Source organism: Macaca nemestrina, chromosome Y (assembly GCF_043159975.1).
Source record: "Macaca nemestrina isolate mMacNem1 chromosome Y, mMacNem.hap1, whole genome shotgun sequence".
NCBI lineage: Eukaryota > Metazoa > Chordata > Mammalia > Primates > Cercopithecidae > Macaca > Macaca nemestrina.
Window position 1 is genome coordinate 2,078,867 of NC_092146.1, and position 24,151 is coordinate 2,103,017.

The 24,151-nt window shown below is 47.7% G+C and overlaps 1 long non-coding RNA gene across 1 annotated transcript in view; it reads right to left on the reverse strand.

Annotated features, from left to right (window-relative positions):
* Window positions 1-3,434: 3,434 nt before the first annotated feature.
* Window positions 3,435-24,151, reverse strand: part of LOC105478061 (uncharacterized) — a 47,275-nt gene continuing 26,558 nt past the window's right edge. Inside the window, exon 3 of the long non-coding RNA XR_011618531.1 lies at window positions 3,435-4,840. This is a non-coding gene — a long non-coding RNA (uncharacterized lncRNA). The remainder of the gene's footprint in view (window positions 4,841-24,151) is intronic.

A 24,151-nucleotide genomic window follows, 5' to 3' on the forward strand; every position in this document is an offset into this window, starting at 1 on the left:
TTAACCATCACACCATCTTTTCACAGCTGCTGCCAAAAACACGACTGCAATCTTCAACAGAGTCTTTTTAATGAAAAAGAAGTATCTTCGCCATTCAGAGTTTTAGACAAGGTTCAAGGCCCTTTTCAAAAAAACGTAAATTTTTAAAGAGGAGTGTAAATTCTTATCTTGTTAGCTAGCATTCAAGGATAAAGTTGCAGCTGTGACTTAATTACAGAATCCTGCCTGCTTAATTCAACAAGATTCACACTTAGGGTCACACACATCTATTTTTTCTCATTTTGTTCTTTGGTGAATTTAAAATATTCAGAATACGAGACGGGCGGATCACGAGGTCAGGAGTTCGAGACCATCCTGGCTAACACGGTGAAACCCCGTCTCTACTAAAAAATACAAAAAACTAGCCGGGCGAGGTGGTGGGCGCCTGTAGTCCCGGCTACTCGGGAGGCTGAGGCAGGAGAATGGCGTAAAAACCCGGGAGGCGGAGCTTGCAGTGAGCTGAGATCCAGCCACTGCACTCCACCCTGGGCGACATAGCGAGACTCCGTCTCAAAAAAAAAATAAAAATAAAAAATAAAATAAATAAATAAATAAAATAAAATATTCAGAATAATGGTAACGGTAATGGCTGTGAGTATCCTGGGCTTATACTGTGCTAGAAATTTTTAAGCATATTCTGCAAGTATTAATATATTTCTTTATTATTATTATTACTATTATTTTGAAGACAGAGTATCAATCTGTTTGTTGCCCAGGCTGTAGTGCAGTGGTGCGATCTCGGCTTACTGCAACCTCCGCCTCCCGGGTTCAAGCAATTCTCCTGCCTCAGCCTCCCAAGTAGCTGGGATTACAAGCGTGTGCCACCATGCCCGGCTAATTTTTTTGTTGCTGTATTTTTAGTAGAGATGAGGTTTCACCATGTTGGCCACGCTGGTCTAGAACCTCTGACCTCAAGTGATCTGCCTGCCTCAGCCTCCCAAAGTGCTGGGATTACAAGTGTGAGCCACTGTGCCCAGTCCGTATTAACATATTTCTGTGTGATATGCATGTAGAAATATTGTGTTGTGGTAGGCATTATATTATTGTTATCATTGTTTTTCAAACTGGGGTACCTTAGTTAGGCAAAGGTTAAGGAATTGGCTCTGGTTATGTTACAACTGTATGCCCAAACTGGGCTTTAAGCCAAAGCAACCCGATTCTAGATCTAGACTATGCTCTCTGTCCAGACCTTTGTACTGGATGGACCCTGACCCCTTCCGTTAAAGAGAGGCTTCTCACCTTATTTTATACCTAAGGACAAGCGGTAGAGAGATCAAGTCTGTACGGCAATGTTGAATGTTGGGTATGCACCCATGAGTCTGCATGTGTCTTACGACAATGCTCCGTCAACCCGTCGGGAAGCTCTGCCTTCCTCTAGAGCTCTCCCCACCAATGCTTGGGCCCCCCTACTACCACCAAGCCTGCCACTTTTATTTCCTTTTTTTTTTTTTATTTTGAGACAGGGTCTTGTTCTGTTACCCAGGACAAGGGTAACAGAGTACAGTGGCACGATCTCGGCTCACCACAGTGGTGCGATCATAGCTCACTGCAGCCTTGACCTCCCAGGCGAAAGTAATCCTCCCATCTTGGCCTCCTGTGTTACTGGGACCACAGGTGCACACCACCATGCCTGGTAATTTTTAAAATTTTTTTTTTTTTTGAGATGCAGTCTTGCTTTGTCACCCAGGCTGGAGTGCAGTGGCGTAATCTCAGCTCACTGCAACCTCCGCCTCCCAGGTTCAACCGATTCTCCTGCCTCAGCCTCCCGAGTAGCTGGGATTACAGGCATGTGCCACCATACCTGTATACTTTTGTATTTTTTTTTTTTTTGGTAGAGACGGGGTTTCGGCATGTTAGTCAGGCTGGTCTTGAACTCCTGACCTCAGGTAATCTGCCCGCCTTGGCCTACCAAACTGCTGGGATGACAGGCATGAGCCACTGCACCTGACAATTTTTAAAATGTTTAGTAGAGATGGGGTTTCACTGTGTTGCCCAGGCTGGTCTTGAATTCCTGGGCTCAAGGGATCCTCCCTCCATGGCCTCCCAAAGTGTTGGTATTATAGGCATGAGCCACTGCACCGAGTCTCAGCCACTTCTTGATGATCTTCCCACATTTTCTTAGATGAACGAAAACTATCTTATGCCATCTGTCACCCCAAGATAATAAAGGCCCCTTCCCAGAGGAATGTATCCTCCTCACAGCCCCCTCAAACACCCAGACATCTTGTTAGCTGTGTAGATATGAAAACTAACCCTTAGCCATATGTCTGCCAAGTTTTCCTTCTTGGGGCTAATAATAAACTAAATGTATTAAAACTTGAGTCGATGGGATGCGGTGGCTCACGCCTGTCATCCCAGCACTTCGGGAGGCCGAGGTGGGCAGATTACCTGAGGTTAGGAGTTCAAGACCAGCCTGGCTAACATGCCGAAACCCCGTCTCTACTGAAAAAAAAAAAAAAAGTATACAGGTATGGTGGCACATGCCTGTAATCCCAGCTACTCGGGAGGCTGAGGCAGGAGAATCGCCTGAAGCTGAGGAGATGGAGGTTGCAGTGACCTGAGACGGCACCACTGCACTCCAGCCTGGGGGACAGAGTGAGACTCTGACTCAAAAAAAAAGAAAAAGAAAAACATGTTATTCTTTAATCATAAATACAATTAAAATTGTGCTTATGAAATATGCCTTTTCAAACTTTGTCTCTTAGCTTTTGACCCTGTTCTGGGGTAGGTCGAGGTACTTGTGTGAGTTTTTCTGCCTAGTTGTCTGACTGGCACGTTGAGCGCCTGCCCAGTCAAAGCTGAGACCAGCAAGGGTGGAGTGCCGTGTTCCCCTGTGCAAAGGGTTAGGAGCCTTCCTGAGTTTTTCTGAGACACAGAGAAACCAGACCTCCTTGAGGAAAATGACTGTTGAATAACTCGATTGTTAACATCATTGTGTGAACTTTGCCAGCCACTTTTTGTTGTTGTTGTTTTAATGGAAAGCATCCCTTCCCACAGCTCTGGAGACCCTGTGAGAGGCATCTCATTCTATAGAATGCACCGACAGGCCGGGCGCGGTGCTTCACTCCTGTCATCCCAGCACTTTGGGAGGCCGAGGCGGGCAGATCACCTGAGGTCAGAAGTTCGAGACCAGCCTGGCCAACATGGCGAAACCCCGTCTCTACTGAAAATACAAAACAATTAGCCATACCTAGTGGTGGGCACCTGTAATCCCGGCTACTTGGGAGGCTGAGGCAGGAGAATTGCTTGAACCCGGGAGGCGGAGGTTGTGGTGAGCCGAGATCGTGCCACTGTACTCCAGCCTGGACGACAGAGTGAGGCTCCGTCTAAATAATAATAATAATAAAGTAATAATAATAATAGTGCACAAACAGCACACTGCGCCAACATCAGCTGATAAATACATTTCCACCCATGCTCCTCTGCAGGGCCAGTGAATACTCTGTTATCCAAGTGCCACCAAGCTAATGGTATACAGGCTAGGGCTCTGTTTTCACAATGACACAAAGAGCTGCACCTGAGCCTTGTGGTTTCAAAAAATATTTTATTTTCTGGAATAGCCATAATATCTCAGCTCTGTCTTTATGCCCTCTCTCCACACGGAGGAGGCAGAAGCTATGACGACACTGAGGTGTCACACATCACACCAGCAAAACAGAATAATGGGAGTGTTTAGGAGACTGTAGAAAATGCTCACCAGGGTGCATACGGACAGGATGGGGGCTGGGTGTCGCTGGGCTGCTGCTGTCTGTCAAGGACATTCAGAGAGATACACATGTCCCCTGGTGCAGGGCCCGCCTCAATCTTCATCTCTTCACTCTCATATGTTAAGTGAAGCAGAGGAAGAACAGCAGAGAGTCCTCCGCGGCTGCTGGACTCGGCAATGCAACTGTCACAGGTGATGAGACTGGGAATGTGCCTTACACATCCCATAGAGTCCGACGGTCACGAATGCAAGATTTGCTTCAAGAAATTTCTGGGATTCTTGTTTCATGTGCAAAGTGTCCAGTCTGAATTTGTAGGGTGATGCCGTTCTTCCAAGACGTGACTTTTCCTCTTTGCAACAGACAGGATAGGAATATTTGGGGTCACTTGGCAACAATGGCGACGGGGAATCCTGTGTGTCTCTTCCCTGGAGCATTTGCTCTGCACGCAGAAGGAAGCCATTTGCACTGGATGGAGTCTGTATGAAGCTGGCAGCAGGGATTGCATCGGAGAGTTAAGTAGGGCAAGCCTCTGAGTTGCACCCACTTTAACGATGGTATAATCTGAAGCCGATTTGTCCTCTGGACGTCTCCAGCCAGTACTAAGAGTGAACAGTTCCACTGGGCTTCCCTTGGGCATTGGAACCTCTGTGAATTCTGACTCTGCACAAGAGGAAGGCGGATGAAAACTTCACAACAGAGTGGGCCAGGCAGGGGGTCAGAGATGGCTGGATGGGACCACAAGGATGGATGGAGGTTACAGATGCCAGCACGGCCCCGGAGGTGGCACTGCCCATGAGTCCTGGTTGCCCGGTGATGGCTTGGCAGAATGAGTGACGGGTGGGGGAGATGGCCTTAATCCTTATTGACAGTCATCCCACCCTTCACCCCCGCAGTGCAGCTGGGTTGACATGCTGGTGGACAGTCTTCAGAGAAGGGCCGAGCAGTGACCTTCAGAGATCCATCCCTCCACACTGGAGTCCTGGCCTGCTGGTGGCTTACGAGGGGGATGATCTTACCACTCCCTGGCTTGCACCTGGCATGCAGGCAAACTGAAGACTCCACAGCCACCAGGGCTCTCCATCATTGTAGGGGCCCTAAGTAGATGCAAAGGAAAGGAAAAAAGAGTAAGAAAAAAAATCAATGGTGATCTGATGAAAGATTACCTCCCCCAACTCCCTGCCACCCCCTCATTCTCTTTAGAGACAAGGTCTGGCTCTGTTACCCAGGCTGGAGTGCAGAATCATAGCAATCAAACTCTTGCACTTTTTTATTTTTTTAGAGACAGGAGCTGGCTCTGCTACCCAGGCTGGAGTACAGTGGCACAATCAGAGCTGACCGTAATCTCAAACTCTTGCACTTGTTAAATTTTGTTAGAGACGGGGCCTGGCTCTGTTACCCTGGCAGGAGTGCAGTGGCACAATCATAGCGATCAAACTCTTGCACTTTTAAATTTTTTTAGAGATGGTGCCTGGCTCTGTTGCTTAGGCTGGAGTGCAGTGCCACAATCACAGCTGACTGTAATCTCAAACTCTTGCACTTTTAAATTTTTTTCGAGATGGGGCCTGGCTCTGTTGCTTAGGCTGGGCACATTGGCGCAACCATAGCTGTCATCTTAAATGCCTGGGCTTAAACAATTCTTCTGCCTCAGCCTCTTGAGTAGTTAATGCTACAGGTGTGTGCACCAAGTAGCTAATTTAAAAAAAATTTTTTTTTTTTTTTTGTCTCGTTAAGCTTCCCAGGCTGGTCTTGAACTCCTGGACTCAAGTAATCCTCCCACCTCAGCCTCCCAAAGTGCTGTGCTGACAAGCAAGAGCCACTGTGCCCAGCCAGTACGTCTCTTTAATGCTACTGACAAGTCATTTCACCCAGCACTTTGGTTCCTAGTATCATGTTCAGATAAAAAGTACCAGGGCTCTCTGGAATAATGGTTAATTCTAAGAATGGAGCTTGGGTGATACAGATATGCCTGGACCATCTTGTAGTACAAGCAAATAAGAAAATGCTCAAACACACAAAAAAACTGAGGGTGTGTGAAAGATAAGCAAAAGCCAACCTGAAAGAGCTCCTGGCGCTCAAAGCTGAAATGACTTGGGCAATAAAATGAAATAATATTAGATGGTAACCCAAGGCAGTCAATAATTGAATAAATACATAAAGGAAGGAGGAGATACAAATCTCCCATGCAGAAGAGTTCCAAATAATTGATGTAGATATTTTATTCGCAAGAAGATGAAATACAACTCCCCACTCCATTAAGTGTGGGTTGCATGTAGAGACTTCCTTTCAAAGAGCATGGTCAGGGAGATCAATAACTTTTCAGTGGAGAAATCTGACAAACACCACCTCAGACGTGATCAAGCCAATGTCAACGGTGGTAGGTCATGCTGACAGTATGTACCTTGATATGATGTAATGAGAATGACTCTTCATCTCTGCCGTCATCCTCCCCAAAGCCAAGCACCCTAGTCTCACCATGAGAAAAATTGCAGACAAATCCCAACAGAGGGACAGCTTGACAAAATACCTGACCCGTTGTCCTCAAGACAATGCTTCTCGTACAGTCTGCAGGAACGTGAGCCAAATAAACCTCTTTTCTTTATAAATCATGCAGCTCAGATACTCCTCTATAGCAATACAAAATGGACTAATACACAAGCCACATCCAAGTGCCATTTGTGGCTAGGGGTCCTTGTATGGTCTGCAGGCCTTGCTTTGGATGACCTTGAAGTAAGGTCTTGTATTTGACTCTTGAACAGTCTGCAGAACCGTGAGCCAAATAAATATCTTTTTAAATCAAAAAACCCATACAAGAGTCATGTACAAGACCTTGCTTCAAGGTCATGAAAAACAAGACAAGTCTGAGAAACTGTCACAGCCAAGAGGAGACATGACTCAATGTAATGTGGGTTCTGGATGAGATCCTGGGACAGAAAGAGGATATCAGGAGGAAAGCAGTGAAGTCCAGTCAACAGAAGAGTTGAGATTACAAAGGGTGTGGGGTGGGGGGCGGCCAGGACACCCTAACCAGTACCTGCATAACTAGCATATAACTAGCATTTTTCCTTTCTTTTTTTTTTTGAGAAGGAGTCTCACTTTGTCACCCAGGCTGGAGTGCAGTAGCGCGATCTCAGCTCACTGCAAGCTCCGCCTCCCGGGTTCAAGCAATTCTCCTGCCTCAGCCTCCCGAGTAGCTGGGACTACAGGTACCCGCCACCACACCCGGCTCATTTTTTGTATTTTTAGTAGAGATGGGGTTTCACCGTGTTAGCCAGGATGGTCTCCATCTCCTGACCTCGTGATCCGCCCGCCTCGGCCTCCCAAAGTGCTGGGATTACAGGTGTGAGCCACCGCGCCTAGCCGCATTTTTCCATTTATAGATTATTTGTATTCTGTATATGGTAGAACCAAATGAAAGTCAAGACACAAGCATCTAGGGTGTCTGGAGCCTGAGAAGACCTATCTAGGAGGTTGACAGAAATTCTGAACCCCCACTGACTCTCAGTTTACCCAGAAAGGCAATGATCCAATAAAGAAGCAGACTTTAGTCCTGTGTGAATTTGCTTGGGCTGTGTGCAGGGAGGCCCCTCTGTCGGGGATAGTTCTGGCTAAATAGCACACGTAGAAAACTACCAGATGGTTGAGAGTGATGACGAGAGAAGAGCCAGGGAAGGAAGAGTAGCTTTCTTCAGGGCCAGGGCAGAGAAATTCCATAAGAACAGCATAGTGTTAGCTGGAAGACAAAATGAGACTTGTGCTACCCAGCACTGGGGGCACCAGTCACAAATGGCATTTGGATGTGGTTTGCATCTTAGTCCATTTTGTGTTGCTATAAAGGAATACCTGAGGCTGGGTGACTTACTAAAGAAAAGGGCTGTATTAGGCTTACTGTTCTGCAAACGGTATCAGAAGCAGGCATGGCGTTGGCATCTGCTCAGCTTCTGGTGAGGCCTCAGAAAGCTTTTACGCGTGGAGGAAGGCAAGGGGAACCAGAGTGTCACAGGATGCGAGACGGAGCAAGAGAGAGAGGAGGAGCAGCCAGGCTCTTTTTAACAATCAGCTCTTACATGAACGAATATTGTGAGAACTCACACATTTCCGTGAGGACAGCACCAAGTCATTCACGAGGGATCTGTTCCCGTGACCAAAACACCTCCCACCAGGCCCCACCCCCAACACTGGGGATTCTATTTTAACAGGAGATTTGGAAGGGACAAACCCCCAGAGGATGTCAGTTCATCTGAACTGAGATGTGCTCTAAGTGTACAATAGACACTGGATTTGAAGACTTGGTGCGAAAAAAGAATGTGCACTATCTCACTTATGACTATACATACAATTCTAATCTATTCTAAATAACTTTATATACTATTCTAAATAACTACATATACAATTCTAAATCTATTCTAAATAACTATATATAGAAAATTCTAAATACATTCTAAATAACTATACAATTCTAAATAATTATACCCATATATACAATTCTAAATATATTTACACATATTTAAAAATATATAAATTTGAAATAAATTATGTGTATATGTATACAATTATTTCATATACTTATAAAATACATATATTCATTTATGATATTTATAAACATATGTTTATATAGGAAAAAAATATATATTTTTGAGACTGAGTTTCACTCTTGTTGCCCAGGCTGGAGTGCAGTGGCACGATCTCAGCTCACTGCAACCTCTGCCTCCCGGTTTCAAGCGATTCTCCTGCCTCAGCCTCCTAAATAGCTGGGATTACAAGCATGCGCTACCATGCTCGGCTAATTGTTTGTATTTTTAGTAGAGATGGGGTTTCTCCATGTTGGTCAGGCTGGCCTCGAACTCCCAACCTCAGATGATCCGCCTGCCTTGGCCTCCCAAAGTGCTGGGATTACAGGCATAAGTCACCACGCCCGGCCAGAAATATATCTTAATAAAATGTGTACATATTTAACATTAAAAATATATATATAAATTTATATATTTATATAAATATACATTTTGAAATGACACTATTTCATATAGTGATAAAGTATCTTACATATAAATATATTGTAATAAAATTTGTACAAATTTAATAAACTGAAAAATACACATAAGCTTTAAATTTGTTTATGTAAATATAAATATATACATGTTGAAATGAGACTATTTGATATAGTGATTGAATATATATGAAAATATATTTTAATAAAATTTGTACATATTTAATTAATTTTAAAATATAAACTGTAAATTTATATATTTATGTAAACATAGAAATATACATACATGTTAAAATGACACTAAATAGTGCCATTAAATACCATATTTATTAAATACCATATTTGCATATATATTTTAATAAAATTTATACAAATTTAATAAATTTAAAAACATACATAAAAATAAATTTATGTATTTATGTAAATATAAATATATATACCTGTTAAAAGGAGACTGTTTAGATATAGTGATTAAACATATTATTAAAATTGATTTCACCATTTTCATTTTACTCCTTTGTTAATGTGTTTAGCAAAGAGTTTTCAATTGCTCATGTGGATCATATTGTATTTCTTTTCTTTTTTTTTTTCAGACTGAGTCTCACTCTGTCGCCCAGGCTGGACTGCAATGGCGCCATCTTGGCTCACTGCAACCTCTGACTCCTGGGTCCAAGCAGTTCTCCTGCCTCAGCCTCCTGAGTAGCTGGGATTACAAGCACCTGCCACCACACCCGGTTAATTTTTGTATTTTAAGTAGAGTAGGGGGTTTCACCATGTTGGCCAGGCTGGTCTCAAACTCCTGACCTCAAGTGATCCACCCACCTTGGTCTCCGAAAGTGCTGGGATTATAGGCGTGAGATACCACACCCAGCCCATATTGTATTTCTAACGGGCAGAGTTGTTCCAGACCCTGAAAACCTGGGGCATCCAGGGAAAATACAGAAACAGGGCTCCGGGTACCTCAGTGGAGTACTAGGTGGGGCTGTAGTCACGTAGCTGTGTTCCCCAGAGGCCCCCCAAACCCCCATGATCTCTATGGACACTGGGCCGGGCAGGCTGCCGCTCCATCTCTCACCCCTGTGAACCCCAGCCCCTCCACCTTTCACAGCGGCTTGAAGACTCTTCCCAATTAGGATGACCTGAACAGCTGGATCAAGGATGACTCAGTGCCCCAGGGAGCCGTCCTTGCTCCAGGCAAATCAGCTGGAGCAACTTGGAAGTGACTAGATAGTTATTCTGAGCACTTGGGACGAAGCTTGGGGGTACAGGGAATTCCTTGACACTTTCTCAAAGAATTCAAAGCCTACTGAAAAGGGCTTTCCTTCACTTGAGTATCTCAAATGTTCAGCTGGGAATGACTTCTACCACCTCCTGAATCGCAGCTGTTGGTAAGAGAATGGGTTGATCCCCACAAAGTATCACGATGATCACACTTGCTAGCCCCAGGAACCAGCCGCATCCAATTCAGCTTTTGCAAGGAGTCTAATTCCTGTCTATCTTTTCCTCACCTGTAACTCTCTAAATCTTATCTTTAAGAATGGGTGGGTGCTGGCTGTGGTGGCTCAAGTCTATAATCCCAGCACTTTGGGAGGCTGAGGCGGATGGATCACCTGAGGTCAGGAGTTCGAGACCAGCCTGGCCAACATGGTGAAACCCTGTCTCTACTAAAAATACAAAGATTAGCTGAGCGTGGTGGCGGGCGCCTGTAGTCCCAGCTACTCGGGAGGCTGAGGCAGGAGAATCGCTTGAACCCGGGAGGCGGAGGTTGCAGTGAGCTGAGATCATGCCACTGCACTCCAGCCTGGGTGACAGAGCTAGATTCCATCTCAAAACAAAGAACAAACAAACAAACAAAAAGAATGGGTAGGTCTCCACCCATTCCTGTGTGTTTCCATGAGACTGACGCCCAACAGGGTTGAGTCAGACGGCCAAGAAGCTGGAGTAATTCGAGAGGCACAGAGAGTGCTGTTTCTGGCTGGCCTTAGAGTTGGGGTTGCCACCTTCACAAAGCATCCCTGGCTTGCTTTCAGACACAGAGATTCTGGGAGGTCCCAGGAAAATCCGACAATACTGCAAGAGGTGTAAACATACCCACTCATGCTGTCTTGTTTAACGCCAACACGGCTCCGGGGAGCAGGAAGAAGGGCCAGAGGGAACAATACGCAGGATGATGGCTTTGCTTTTGAACTGCACTAATTATGTTCCAGGTACGCCACCGCTTTCAGAGTCAGTTTCCAGAGGTGCAATTTTAGTACACAAGAACCTTTATCAGCCCCTTACTTTCTCTGTTTCTTCATGAATTCTTGAGGTAGAGCTCCAACATGGAGAACCATGGTGCTCCATGTGAGTGGTGGACCTCGGCCAGGTGACTCGGGTCTCAGGCAGCACGTCTGCGAGTGAGGATCATGTTACTTACCCGCCAAAGCTCATGTGTGCATAAGGTGTTGTCATAAGGTGGGTTCTCCAGACACAGAGACTGAGGTTGGGATTCAAAGGCATAGAGCATTTGCAGAGAGAGGGAGGGAAGCCCGTTTAAAAAGGCACTAAACCGGCCAGGGGTGGTGGCTCACGCCTGTACTCCCAACACTTTGGGAGGCTGAGGCGGGCGGATCACGAGGTCAAAAGATCAAGACCATCCTGGCCAACATAGTGAAGCCTCGTCTCTATTAAAAATACAAAAATTAGCCAGGCGTGGCAGCGTGCACCTGTAGTCCCAGCTACTTGGGAGGCTGAGGCAGGAGAATCGCCTGAACCCAGGAGGCGGAGGTTGTGGTGAGCTGAGATGGTGCCACTGCACTCCAGCCTGGCGACAGAGCAACACTCTGTCTCAAAAAAAAAAAAAAAAAGGCACTGAGGCATGATTTGGTCTCAGGACATAGCTCAATGTGGTCAGCAGCAGGCTCTGGAATACAAACTGGGCTGCAGAATTTGCTGCCTTTGGGCATGAAAGAGTGTGTGTGTGTGTGTGTGTGTGTGTGTGCGCGCGCGCGCATATGTATGCATGCATGATCTCACTTGCTGTGGCTTCCTCTACCTGAAATGAATCTTCGCGTTATCTGGATAACCGTATCTTGACCTTCAGGGTTACACCAAGCATCACAATGCCTTAAACATCTCCTCCCAGGCCCACCTGGGTTCCTCCTCCGTGTTCCTGTAGCACAGAGACTCTGAGATCTGTCTGCCAGCTGTTTTATGGCATGTGGCCCAGACTTCTGTTACACCCTGGATCCAAATGTACCATGATGATCCAATGACCTTGCCATCTCCCCAGCTGAGAATTTACACTCAGAGAGCAGGAACCAGGTTTGTCCAGTGTTATAACTGCTGGTACAGAAGAACTAGGAGAGGTTTGTGAAATGAGTGTTTCAGGCTAAACTGTGTCTCTTCGAAACGCCTATGTTGAAACCTTAGCCCTCATTGTGACGGTGTTTGGAGATAAGGCCTTCAAACAGGTAATTATGCGAAAATTGTGTCATAAGGATAGGGCCTGATCCAACAAGACTGGTGCCCTTAAAAGAAGAGGAGACGAGGACACAGACACACACAGAGGGTTGACCCTGTGAGGACACAGGGAGAAGACGGCATCTCCAAGCCCAGGAGAGAGGCTTCAGGAGGAACCAGCCCTGCCCACACCTTGATCTCAGACGTCCAGCCTCCAGGACTGTGGGAGAATCAATGCCTGTTGCTTATAAGCCACCCAGTCTATGGTATTCTGTGATAGCAGCCTGAGATGCACTAAGACACTTCATAAGACAAGGAGATGAGGACACAGACACACACAGGGGTACGATCCTCTGAGGACCCAGGGAGAAGACAGTGTCTCCAAGCCTAGGAGAGAGGCCTCAGGAGGAACCAGCTCTGTCCACACCTGGATCTCCGACTTCCAGCCTCCAGGACTCCAGGAGAATCAACGTCCCTTGTTGAAGCCCCCAAGTTGGTGGTCCTTTGTTATGGCAGCCTTAGCAAACTAATACAATGAATGAATCAAACAGCACATAGATTACAATTCTAGCTGTGCTATCCAATAGAATAGACACCAGCCACACGTGGCTGTTTATGTTTAAATCAATTATAGCTCAATAAAAATAAATATTCAAGCCTTGAATGAATCCATACTCAATAGCCACTTATGGTTGGTGGTTCCAACACTGCAGTTGTCTTCCTCCTCACAAGTCGTGTTCTTGGTTGAATTCACCTCCCCTACCCCTGAGGAAAGCACCCTTGTGTCTCTGCACTTCTGAAGGTTACTGCCCCATCATCTGTCCCCAGACGGAGAGCCCTTGCAGGATGCAAGGGGATATTGAAGTGATGTTTGCACTGGGCAGGATGGCTCAGGCCTGTAATCCCAGCACTTTGGGAGCCCAAGGTGGGTGGGTCACCTGAGGTCAGGAGTTCGAGACCAGCCTGGCCAACATGGCAAAACTAAAAATACAAAATTAAGCCAGGCGCAGTGGCACATGCCTGTAATTCTAGCTGCCCGGAAGGCTGAGGCAGGAGAATCACTTGAACTCAGGAGGCAGAGGTTGCGGTGAGCTGAGATCGTGCCATTGCAGCACTCCAGCCTGGGCGACAGAGTGAGACCCTGTCTCAAAACAAAAACAAAAACAAAAAAACAGTTAAAAATAAAAAAAGAAGAAGAAAAAGAAATGATGTTTGCCATGGTTAGGGTGGCTCACACCTCTACTCTCAGCACTTTGGGAGGCTGAAGCAGGAGGATCAGTTGAGCCCAGGAGTTTCAGAACAGCCTGGGTAACATGGTGAAACCCCATGTCTACAAAAAATACAAAAATTAGCCTGGTGTGGTGTTACATGCCTGTAGCCCCAGCTACTCAGGAGGATGAGGTGAGAGAATCACCTGTAGTCCCAGCTACTCGGGAGGCTGAGGCAGGAGAATCACTTGAACCGGATCTCGGCTCACTGCAACCTCCACCTACTGGGTTCAAGGGATTCTCCTGCCTCAGTCTCCTGAGTAACTGGGATTACAGGTGATTGCCTGCCACCACACCCAGCTGATTTTTTGTTTTTGTTTTTTTTAGTAGAGACAGGGTTGGCCTGTCTCTACAGCCATGTTGGCCAGGCTGGTCTCGAACTCCTGAACCTCAAGTGATCCGCCTGCCTTGGTCTCCCCAAAGTTTTTTTCTTAAGCATCTTTTTAAGATGCCTGTGTTCTCATATTTCTGTTTGTCTCTACTATTTTATTCACTTAGTTTTTTTTTGTTTTGTCTTTTGTGGTCTTGACATTTTTGCTGACGGTAGGAAAGATCCAATTTCCATGTTATTGTAATTCCCATTAGACTTGTCCATCGGTGTCATACTAAAAGATGAGATATTAAAGAAAATTGGCCTGGAATGGTGGCTCATGCCTGTAATCCCAGCACTTTGGGAGGCCAAGGCAGGCGGATCATTTGAGGTCAGGATTCGAGACTAGCCTGGCCAACACAGTGAAACCCCATCTCTACTAAAAATACAAAAATTAGCTGGGTGTGGTGGTGGGTGCCTATAGTCCCAGCTACTCAGGAGGCTGAGGCAGGAGCATCACTTGAACCCGGGAGGAGGAGGTTACAGTAAGCTGAGATCACGCCATGTCCAGCCTGGGCAACAGAGCGAGACCCTGTCTCCAAAAAAAAAAGAAAAAAGAGAATCATATTTAATTCATTTAGCTTTCATCGTAATTATAGTCACACTTCACACACATGGGAATGAGGGAGCAATGAAGAGTAATGCAGCAATGCCATGTGTCAGACCACCATTAATGGGTCGGTTTTGGGGATACTTTGCTTTTCTCTTTCACGAATGATGTCCGTCCATTTTCCCCGAGGATCTTTTCGTGAGCCTTCTGTATGGTGGGCTCACTTCTGACCTGAATCACTGCATTCACGCCAACAGAACCAAAGCATAGGTATGCTTAGTCATCCGATGACTCAGAGACGGGGGTAGGCGGACGGAATGGAAGGGTGCCTGGTCAGATGGTAAGAGATAGTACAATGACATGAAAAATAGCCACCGCTGACCGCGGGCAACCTGGCCTTGAGATCGCTAGTGGAAAGTTATTTATTTACTATTTATTTATTTTGAGACAGGGTCCCGCTCTATCGCCCAGGCTGGAGTGCAGTGGCACGATCTCAGCTCATTGCAACCTCTGCCTCCCGGGTTCAAGTGATTCTCCCACCTCAGCCTCCCAAGTAGCTTGGATTACAGGTGTGCACTACCACACCTGGCTAATTTTTGTATTCTTGCTAGAGACGGGGTTTCACCATGTTGGCCAGGCTGGTCTCGAACTCCTGACCTCAAGTGATCTGCCAGCCTGGCCCTCCCGAAGTGCTGGGATTGCAGGCGTGAGACACCGCACCCGGCCATGGACAGCTTTTAGAGCACATAATTACAGACAGTTTTCACCTTCCCCAGAAGAAAACATAACAGCCTATCCAAAGGTTTCGTAATAAAAGCATAAAATTGTCGTAAATCCACAGTAGGTATTCAATAAATGTATACATCTTGCTCCCACACCCGAAAAGTCCTAGTTAGGAGGTGAGCGAGGAGAGTTTACAACAGAAATTGCACCTGAGGTTTTGCACACGAGTGAGTTTGATCCCTTCCCTCCAGTAGGCAGGCTACTCATTCAAAGGGCCCAGTTTGCTTCAAACTATTTTTGGAACTGTTTCAGAATTGCCTCCAAGCGCCTGTCTAGACCTTACCTTACGCTGGCGCTATTTTGAGCTAAAAGCCATATTGATTAAATTGGCTTCTAAAGTTATCCCCCAGACTTGGCGCTGAAGGAGGCTTAGGTATTTCCAAAAATCCTTGCCTCTGCCTGGAAGGCTCCCTAGCTAAGGATGCAAGACAAGGACCAAGGACAACATTTCTTGAAAGATCCTGCCTCTGGGGACAGTTTCGGTAAGGAAGCGCTCAGGTTTGTGAGACAGCAGCAGGGCGCTGGGACCCTTCTCAGATGGGGGTATATCCCCCTCTAGGTCAGCACGCCCTACCCCAGCACTGCATTGACTGTAGGTACCTCCAAAGTCACCCTTTCTATTTCACTCATGTTTCCCTTGAATTTACACTTTACATGTTGCTAGACCAAATCGGCGGAGGGGAAAAAATAACTCATGGAAACATGATCTTTTTAGAAATGGCATTACTCAGAAAGCACAGCAGGGGTTTGGCTTATGGTACGGTGTTGTTTTCCTGCTTTGAGGCGCTGTTACAGATTCTTCTTCCCACTGTACAGCTTCCCGGCCTGACACGCTGCCTTGGGAAGTGCGTGAAAGTGAACGCAGCTTCCTCTTCCCCTTAGGAGCCCTCCGTTTCGTGTCTCCCACATCCTGAAAGGACCCAGCTCTCTGAGTCAGGCCTCAGTACTGTCCCTCCTACTCCAAATCCACATCTATTTCCTACTTCACCTTCTAAATGGGATTTAGCTTGACACTGTGGAGCTCAGAGTATCACGGAGCTAATATGGAAGAGCCAGACTGGTCTTTCCTTCTCTGTTGGCACCTTGCAATTCTCTATTATCTTTCAGCCTCTGCCTCCCCTCTCCCCCTGCTTTCTTTCTTTCTTTTTTTTTTTTTTTTTTTTACAGACATCTGCAATGCAGGCAAGTTCCAATATGAACATCTGTGGAACAGGGCCTGAGAAGAGGAGATATAAAAGGATCTTAATTTTAGGGTAAAGGAGGAGAAGAATCGTTAAGGAGCATCTCAATAACCTGAGCCACATTCTCAGACTCCATCTTCATTAACTGAGAACAGCTTTGAAAGCAACAGTGAGATTTTCAACCCAATTCTTTGTGCCCCGCGTCACTTATCTTGAATTCCAAAATGTTTTCTTCTGCAAAAGAACCTTGTTTTTTTTTTTTTTTCCAGTGATATAAATTTGAAAGGTATGTAAATATTCTTATTGAGTGTGAAGTCCTATGAGCCAAACACTTGCTTCTTCGTGTCTCCTCCCCGCTACACTTCCCTTGGGGAGTGTACACAACAAGGCAAACACCTCTGACCACTTCTGAGGCAGCCCGTTTTTTTTTCTTTTCTTTTCTTTTCTTTTTTCTGAGATGGAGTCTCACTCTGTTGCCCAGGCTGGAGTGCAGTGGCGCAGTCTCGGCTCACTGCAACCCCCACCTCCCAGGTTCAAGCGATTTTTCTGCCTCAGCCTCCCAAGTAGCTGGGATTACAGATGTGTGCCACCATGCTTGGCTGATTTTTGCATTTTTAGTAGAAACGGGGTTTCACCATGTTGGCCAGGATGGTCTGGAACTCCTGACCTCAAGTGATCTGCCCGCCTCAGCCTCCCAAAGTGATGGGATTATAGGTGTGAGCCACCGTGCCTGGCCCCTACTTTTTTTTTCTTATAGAGATAGAGTCTCACTATGTTGCCTGGGCTGGTATCGAACTCCTGGGCTCAATCGATCCTTCCACCTCGGCCTCCCAAAGTGCTGGGATTACAGTCGTGAGCCGCCGTGCCCAACCTGTCTTTAACGATCAGCTTGAGAAAGTTCTCTCTCATCTAGTTGACCACATCTCTCTCATCACTGCCACCAACTGTCCCTCATTATGGTGTCTAGATGTTTTGTCTTGCTACATCTCAGGCTTCATTACACATCTAACTTACCCTCTTCCCTCAACTCTTCTTGTACAGAAGCTGAGGTTTCCAGGAGGCCCTCTCTGCCCCTTGGGGGACCTGCCCCTTAAATTCGGAAGCTGCCAAAACCATAAAAGGGAGATTTTAGGAGCGGGATTCACACTACATGGGATCCCAAGAAAAAATGCATTTAGGGCCAGTTTTTCAGCATCTTCGCTTTAAGGTTCATTTTTTTTTAGACTCATAAAAATCTTTACAGTTTGGAACACATAAAATATATTGGCTGGGTGTGGTGGCTCACCCTTGTAATCCCAGCACCTTGGGAGGCTGAGGCAGGCAGATCGCTTGCGGTCAGAAATTGGAGACCAGCCTGGTCAACATGGCGAAACCCCATATCTACTAAAAATACAAAAATTAGCCAGATGTGGTGACACAAGCCTGTAATCCCAGCTGCTCGGGAGGCTGAGGCAGAAGAATTGCTAGAGTCCAAGAGGCAGAGGTTGCAGTGAGCCAAGATTGCGCCACTACACTCCAGCCTGGGCAACAGAGAGAGAAACTCCTTCTCAAAAAAAAAAAAAAAAAAAAAAAAAAAAAAGCACGCACACACACATTATATATATATAAAGATCCTCTTACAAAATAAGAGAGTTTTCCTTATTCTAGGGATATAACTGACAACTTCTAAAAGATGGAAAAACTCTTGAATTGACTTTTTAAATTTTTTATGACTGATTGTCAATATCAAAAAATACATCAAAAGCCTGTAATGCCAGCACTTTGGGAGATCGAGGTGGGTGGATCACTTGAGGTCAGGAGTTCGAAACCAGCCTGGCCAACATGATGAAATGAGGTCTCTACTAAAAAGTCCAAAAATTAGCTGGGCATGGTGGCTCAGGCCTGTGGTCCAAGCTACTCAGGAGGCTGAGGCATGAGAATTGCTTAAGCCTGGAAGGTGGAGGTTGCAGAGAGCCAAGATCACACCATTGCACTCCAGCCTGGGTGACAGAGCCAGACCCTGTCTTAAAAAAAAAAAAAAACATAAAAAGTTTTAAAAATGGAAACCTGTGTGAGCAGCATCTAGAAACAGATAATTAGCAGTTATTCCATAATCAATTTTTAAAAAACTTTAAAGAGAATGATTAATTTTAAACCCTAAAGGAGAGCTGCAAGTAGAAATATAATTTAAAACTTTTGTGTAATACCACTGCAATATATGTGAGATTTTACATGCACACACACACACCCCCCATAAACACACATGTGTGCCACAGGTCCGTTGGTAAAAGCTTGGTTACTGATGATTGAGATTTTTCTTTTATTCTTGGGGAAGTTACATAACCTTTTTTTTTTTTTTTTTTTTCCCAGCCTTATTTTTCCCTTCTGTGTAATTGGGATACTAATTATATTCATGTTGCTGTCAGGAGGGTAAAATACAATGTATATAATATTATTTTCGCTCCAGGTCTGGTGTTCAGTAAAAGACTCAGCAACTATTAGGTGTAATTGTTATTCATAGGAAACTGTAGGTCTTTTGACAGTAATCATAACCACCCTGGCATGTGTGGGTTGTCCATAGAAAATTAAGATAATAGCACACAGGTTTCTGTGTCATCATGCTCTTCCCAGCTTAATTGAGATTGTCCTTTTTTCCAGTCAGGGCTTATCTTTCTAGGTTCCAGGAAAGCATCCTGAGTGACCATGCTGCTGTTTTGATACTCATATCTTCTTTAGGTGTGAAATACCCAAACGGGCCAGAAGCAGTAGCTTATACCTGTAATCCTAAGCACTTTGGGAGGCTGAGGCGGGCAGATCATGAGGTTAGGAGTTTAAGACCAGCCTGGCCAACATGGGTGAAACCCCATCTCTACTAAAAATATAAAAATTAGCCGGGCGTAGTGGCACGTGCCTGTAATCCCAGCTACTCAGGAGGCTGAGGCAGGAGAATCGCTTGAACCTGGGAGGCAGAGGTTGCAGTGAGCCGAGACTGCACCACTGCACTCCAGCCTGGGTGACAGAGCAAGACTCCATCTCAAAAAAAAAAAAAAAAAAAAAAAGAAAAGAAATACCCAAATGGTCACCATGATCTAAGGACTCCCTTGGAGAACTGTTGGATGTCAGTGTGCACTGATGGACATAAAACAGGACCACAGAGAAGAGTCACACGCGTGGAAAGAAATGCCCCCCAATCTGTAGCCAAAAGCTCCAAGTGGTAGTCTGCTGTCACTGTGACAGCTCTGCACTGACTTGCTGTGTGACCTTGGGCAAGAAGCACTTCTACCTGCCTTGGTTTGTGTACCTGAAACAGGGATGTTAGCACCAACCTGGCGTCTTCCCAGGACAGTGGCGTAGATGTGGAGGAACACTGCATGGGAAGGGCTTTTGTAGATTACACAGGAGGCTACACAGACATGAGTTACTGTGATTTCCTTTTGTCTAAAGGTTTCTTTCTGGTTCTAGCCTTGTCTATCTGGGGGAAGGAGACAAGGCTATGTGATGGGGGTGAGTGTTCTTTTCCAAGAGCGTTAATTAGCTGTTCACTTGGTGACTTGGTGAGCGCCCTGCCATTTGAATTCTGAATCCCTGCGTTTTGTTCTCATTTGGTGATGAGCCTTTCAGCAGACATGGCAGTGACTATTAAGCAGGAAATTTAATGTAATCATTCATAGAATCAATATGGAGATGGCTAGTTTCTAATTTATGAGAAGGCATTCTCTGGGAAATTGAATAAACAGTGCTCAATTGGAATGGAAATTTTATGTAAAAAAATAATCCAAGAGAGGCTGAGAATGTACAAGCCCTAAGGAATTATCAGATGTGAATAGGACTTCAGCTATCATGTTTAGGGTGAGCTTGGTTAGCGGCTCACATCCAGTTTCAGCTGCAACTGTATTTTCATATCATTCCCAGACAAGCCCCGCTAGTGGCTGACTCTATAACCCTGTTTCTTCCCAAATCCTAACCTGAGAAACAGGCTTCTTGGATTAAATCTTCCTTTTTCTATTCGACTAGCCCACTGGGTATGTGCTTGGCATAATTTTGGATCCCCTGGGTGGGATGTGCTTGTGTGAATCTCCAGTAGCCTTTTCTTCTATGCCGGGAATAATCTGCAAAGCGTCCCATTTTGGATTTTCATAATATTTCTTTTCAGTTAATTTAATACCTGGAGCACAGGCAGTACTTCAAAAATATTGGTCCGTTCTGGTGTCAGAGAGTCTTTTCGGACTGAGCTGTAAAAATGGTACATTTGGGTACGTGACCTGGGAGTTGGGGGCCAGGTTGAGGAGAGGCAACAAATTCCAGAAACAAACTTGGCATCTTGGGAGATGTAATACACATACCCAGCCACAGAGTCCCATGAGAAGGTATTTTAATGGAGAATGTGGGGGACTTTGCAAATGTTTTCATTTTCTCAGGGCATATCTGTTATTCTGAAAGTGGTGTCTCTTCCGCCTAACACCCCCTGGCCCCCCGCCACCTTTGCAGACACTGTTGTCTGTGGACATGAGTTAGGTGCTGCAGAATCACTCACTGTGTCAACTCCAATTTTAACTACAGAAAACAGACACACACACACAGTCACACTCACACTCACACCCTAACCATCCCAAATCAGACATTTGCAGTCCCATTGGATTTCCAAAGATTCCTGGGACAAGCAATCCATAGGTTATCCTGGACCCCAAAAAAAAAATTCCCAGGATTTTTAGTTTCCTTAACCCATAAGTGGCTGGAAACTGTTAATCTGAGAGGAATCCATGAACATAAATAACACCAAGCCGAGCTCTCTCAAATCCGAAGTGAGCCCCCAAACAGCTTCTGTCTGCCCTGATTACCAAAGGAAGCCATACCCACGCATCAATTGGCAGTCTATGTAAACTGGGTGTTTTTCCTCACCGTTTTATTTATTTATTTGTTTCCCAGAGAAATATTCAAAGGGAGGCATTTTTCTGGCTAAGAAGATATTTATTTAAGTCACAGATTGCTTCACCGTCCCAAACTTGCCCGGCACGCTTGGTGTAGGGCAAAGCCTCATCCTTGTCACATCTGTCCCTCTCCCCTCTGGAGCAGGGGCCAGAGGACTTTGGAGGACACCTCCTCCCCCCACCCCCAAGGCTTCGGCTTCCCTGGGGGCGCTCGGAAGTGTGAGAAAGGCAAACAGTCTTCCGACCTGGTTTAAATTTTGTTTTCCATTGCTCCCTAGAGGTGTCCCTTGGCCGTGGATAACCCTCGCTCGGTTCCTAGCCCCGCGCTCACCGTGTTTGTCCGTGGAGGTTATAGGGGACCTGAGTGCAGGGTCCCCATCGCCGAAGCAGAGGGCTGAGGACTTGATAGCGCCTGGTGTGCCATAGCGCAGCGGACCCACCTGAGAACCCGCGTTCTGCTGCACCAGTGGCGGCCACAGGCGGGAGCGCCTATGCTTCTCGAACCCAAGGCGCCCAGGGGGTGGGTGGGACGGACCTGGAGGGGGCACGGGAGGACCTGCGCCCACCCCTCTGCACGCGCACCTGCCGCTTCCCGTGCCCCATGGGGGAGCCCCGGGCTCAGTGAATCCTCGGGTTCAGTCCCGCGTCCGGATTCAGCTCCTTCCCCGAAGTTGGGGTTCCCCAACCGTGGCCCCCCAAAGCGCCCGCACGAGCGCACTCACCCGCTCTCTCCGGTGCGTCCCTGAAGGTCAAGGCCAGGAGGCGGTGGAGGTGCAGGGCGGGCGGCGGGGCCCGGAGTAGGGGGCGCGGGCGCTGAGCTGGGGGGCACTGCGGGACGGCTCAGTCCCCATGGCCCCGGCGCTGGGGGCGCCCCCTGCGTGGCGACCCCGGGGGTCCGCGGCGCTCAGATGCCATGGTCGCAGTCCACATCGCGGCAGATGTACCATAGGATCACATAGAGGATGAGGAGGATGGCGAAGATGAAGAGGGCCACCAGGATCGCCTTGGTCACCGGCGAGATGAGAGACTGCATGGCCCCAGCGGGGCGCGCGGGAGGGCGGGGGGCGCGCGGGGGCGCGGGGCGCGGCGCTCACGACCCCCGAGCGCGCCCGGAGCCCCGCGCCGGCCCCGCGCCGCATCCGCAATGCTCCGTGCCCGGGACAGACGCTGCCTGGGTGGCTGCTCGGCGGCGGCGGTGGTGGCAGTGGTGGCTGCTCGGAGGCCGGCGCGCTCGGGTGCAGGCGGCTGCGCGCGGGGCTCCCACCGTCCGGGTGCCCCCAGCTGCTGGCGCTCACCGGGCCCGGCGGCCGTGGGGCTGGGCGGGGGGCACGGGGGCCCCGGGGGGCGGCCGGGAAGAGGGGGCGGCGGCCATGGGGGAGAGCAGGAGGAAGGCGGCGCGCCGGGCAAGTCCCCCGAAAACTTGGGGCGGCGGCGGCGCGGTGACAGGTGGAAACGCCAGCCCCGCGGGCAGCAGCGCGCTGCCGTCCACCGGCGGCGGGGGGTGCGGGGGCGCGGGAGGGAGGCGCGGGGGCGAGCGCGCGGGGAGGGGCTGCGGCGCTGGGCGGGGGGCCTCCCTTTGCAGATGGGGAGGGTGCGGGGAGAGCAGGCGTCCCCTACTGCGCGCCTCTCCATCACCCCTCCCACCTCTCTGCTTTCCCCGGTCCCCTCCCTCCAGTGCAGCGGTGGATGTCTCTCTCGTCCTGGTCTTGCATGTCACCCCTTCTTTGGGAGTCCCCTTTCTTTCCTCTTTCCCTCACTCTCACCCTGCACCCCGGTATGGGTGAGCTGCGATATTCTCATCAAAGAATGAAGGTGCTAATGGAGAGAGGCTGCCCCTTCTCTCTCTCTCTGTCTCTTGTACAGGGAAGGGGGTTTCAAGTTGCACCTAACTCATTGCTGACACCAAGCAGGATGGGTCCAGGCAGGAAAAAAGCATACACCCTTGCCCAGAGTCACAGCTTACATAAGGGGAAGGGGGCGACTGGGTTCTGTGATGAAGGGGTGAGGAAGATGTCTTGGTGTGAGACTCACAGTCCCGTGATAAAGGGCGATGCACACAGACGCCTTAGTTTAAGAATCCAGGTTTCTGCCCTTGCATCACAGAAAGCCCTCCACACCACGTTTGTCTCTTACTCTTTGGGGCTTAGCCCTGGGGAATGGAGAGACAGGCGTTGCGGCACGTGGGTGCACACACATTTTTCCTGAAGCGTGAGCTGCGTTTAGGGCTGATGTCTGGTGGAGACACGAACAGGTCAGGGCACAGCACAGAAGGCCGAAGGAGCCCAAATTATCGGGAAAGGAGGTAGTTCCTCCCCAGCTGGGCATCCTGAATACTCTCTTTAAGGGAGGGAGGGAGCTGGCAGTGTTGGACAGGGGTGTAGGGCTTGCACCAGGAATCCATGACATGGAAGAACGGGGACCACCCAGTTTCCCAGCAAATACACAATTCGGGCCTTTCATGCACTGATTTTTGTCTCCGCTACCTGTGGCCCCTAACACCGGTGAGCAGGAGCTGGTCCCCGATGCCTGGTAGAAGTCTTGGCTTGCCTGCAGTGACGCACTGCTGAGGGAAAATTATATACCTGCATGCAGTGACCCCAGCACCGATGCCCTGCGGTTCTGGGAGACAGAAAGAGCTTCAGGGTTGGAGAGCCTTTGTCTGAGATCCTGGCTCCCGAGGGTAAGGCATTCCTGACCTTCAGAAACAGGAACAAAGGAGAAGATACGACCTGACCCAGGTAAAAATAGCCTCCCCTGCTATGGTCTAGGATGGATTTGCAGCTGAGTAAGGATGCCAGGAAAATGTACCACAATATCAGAGGGCTGTGCGGGTCTGGGGCAAAGGAATTCATCAAGCACTAAAGTGGTGATGCAGTCTGTCCTCTGCACCCTCCTTCCCAGTGTTTCCATTCCAGAGACAG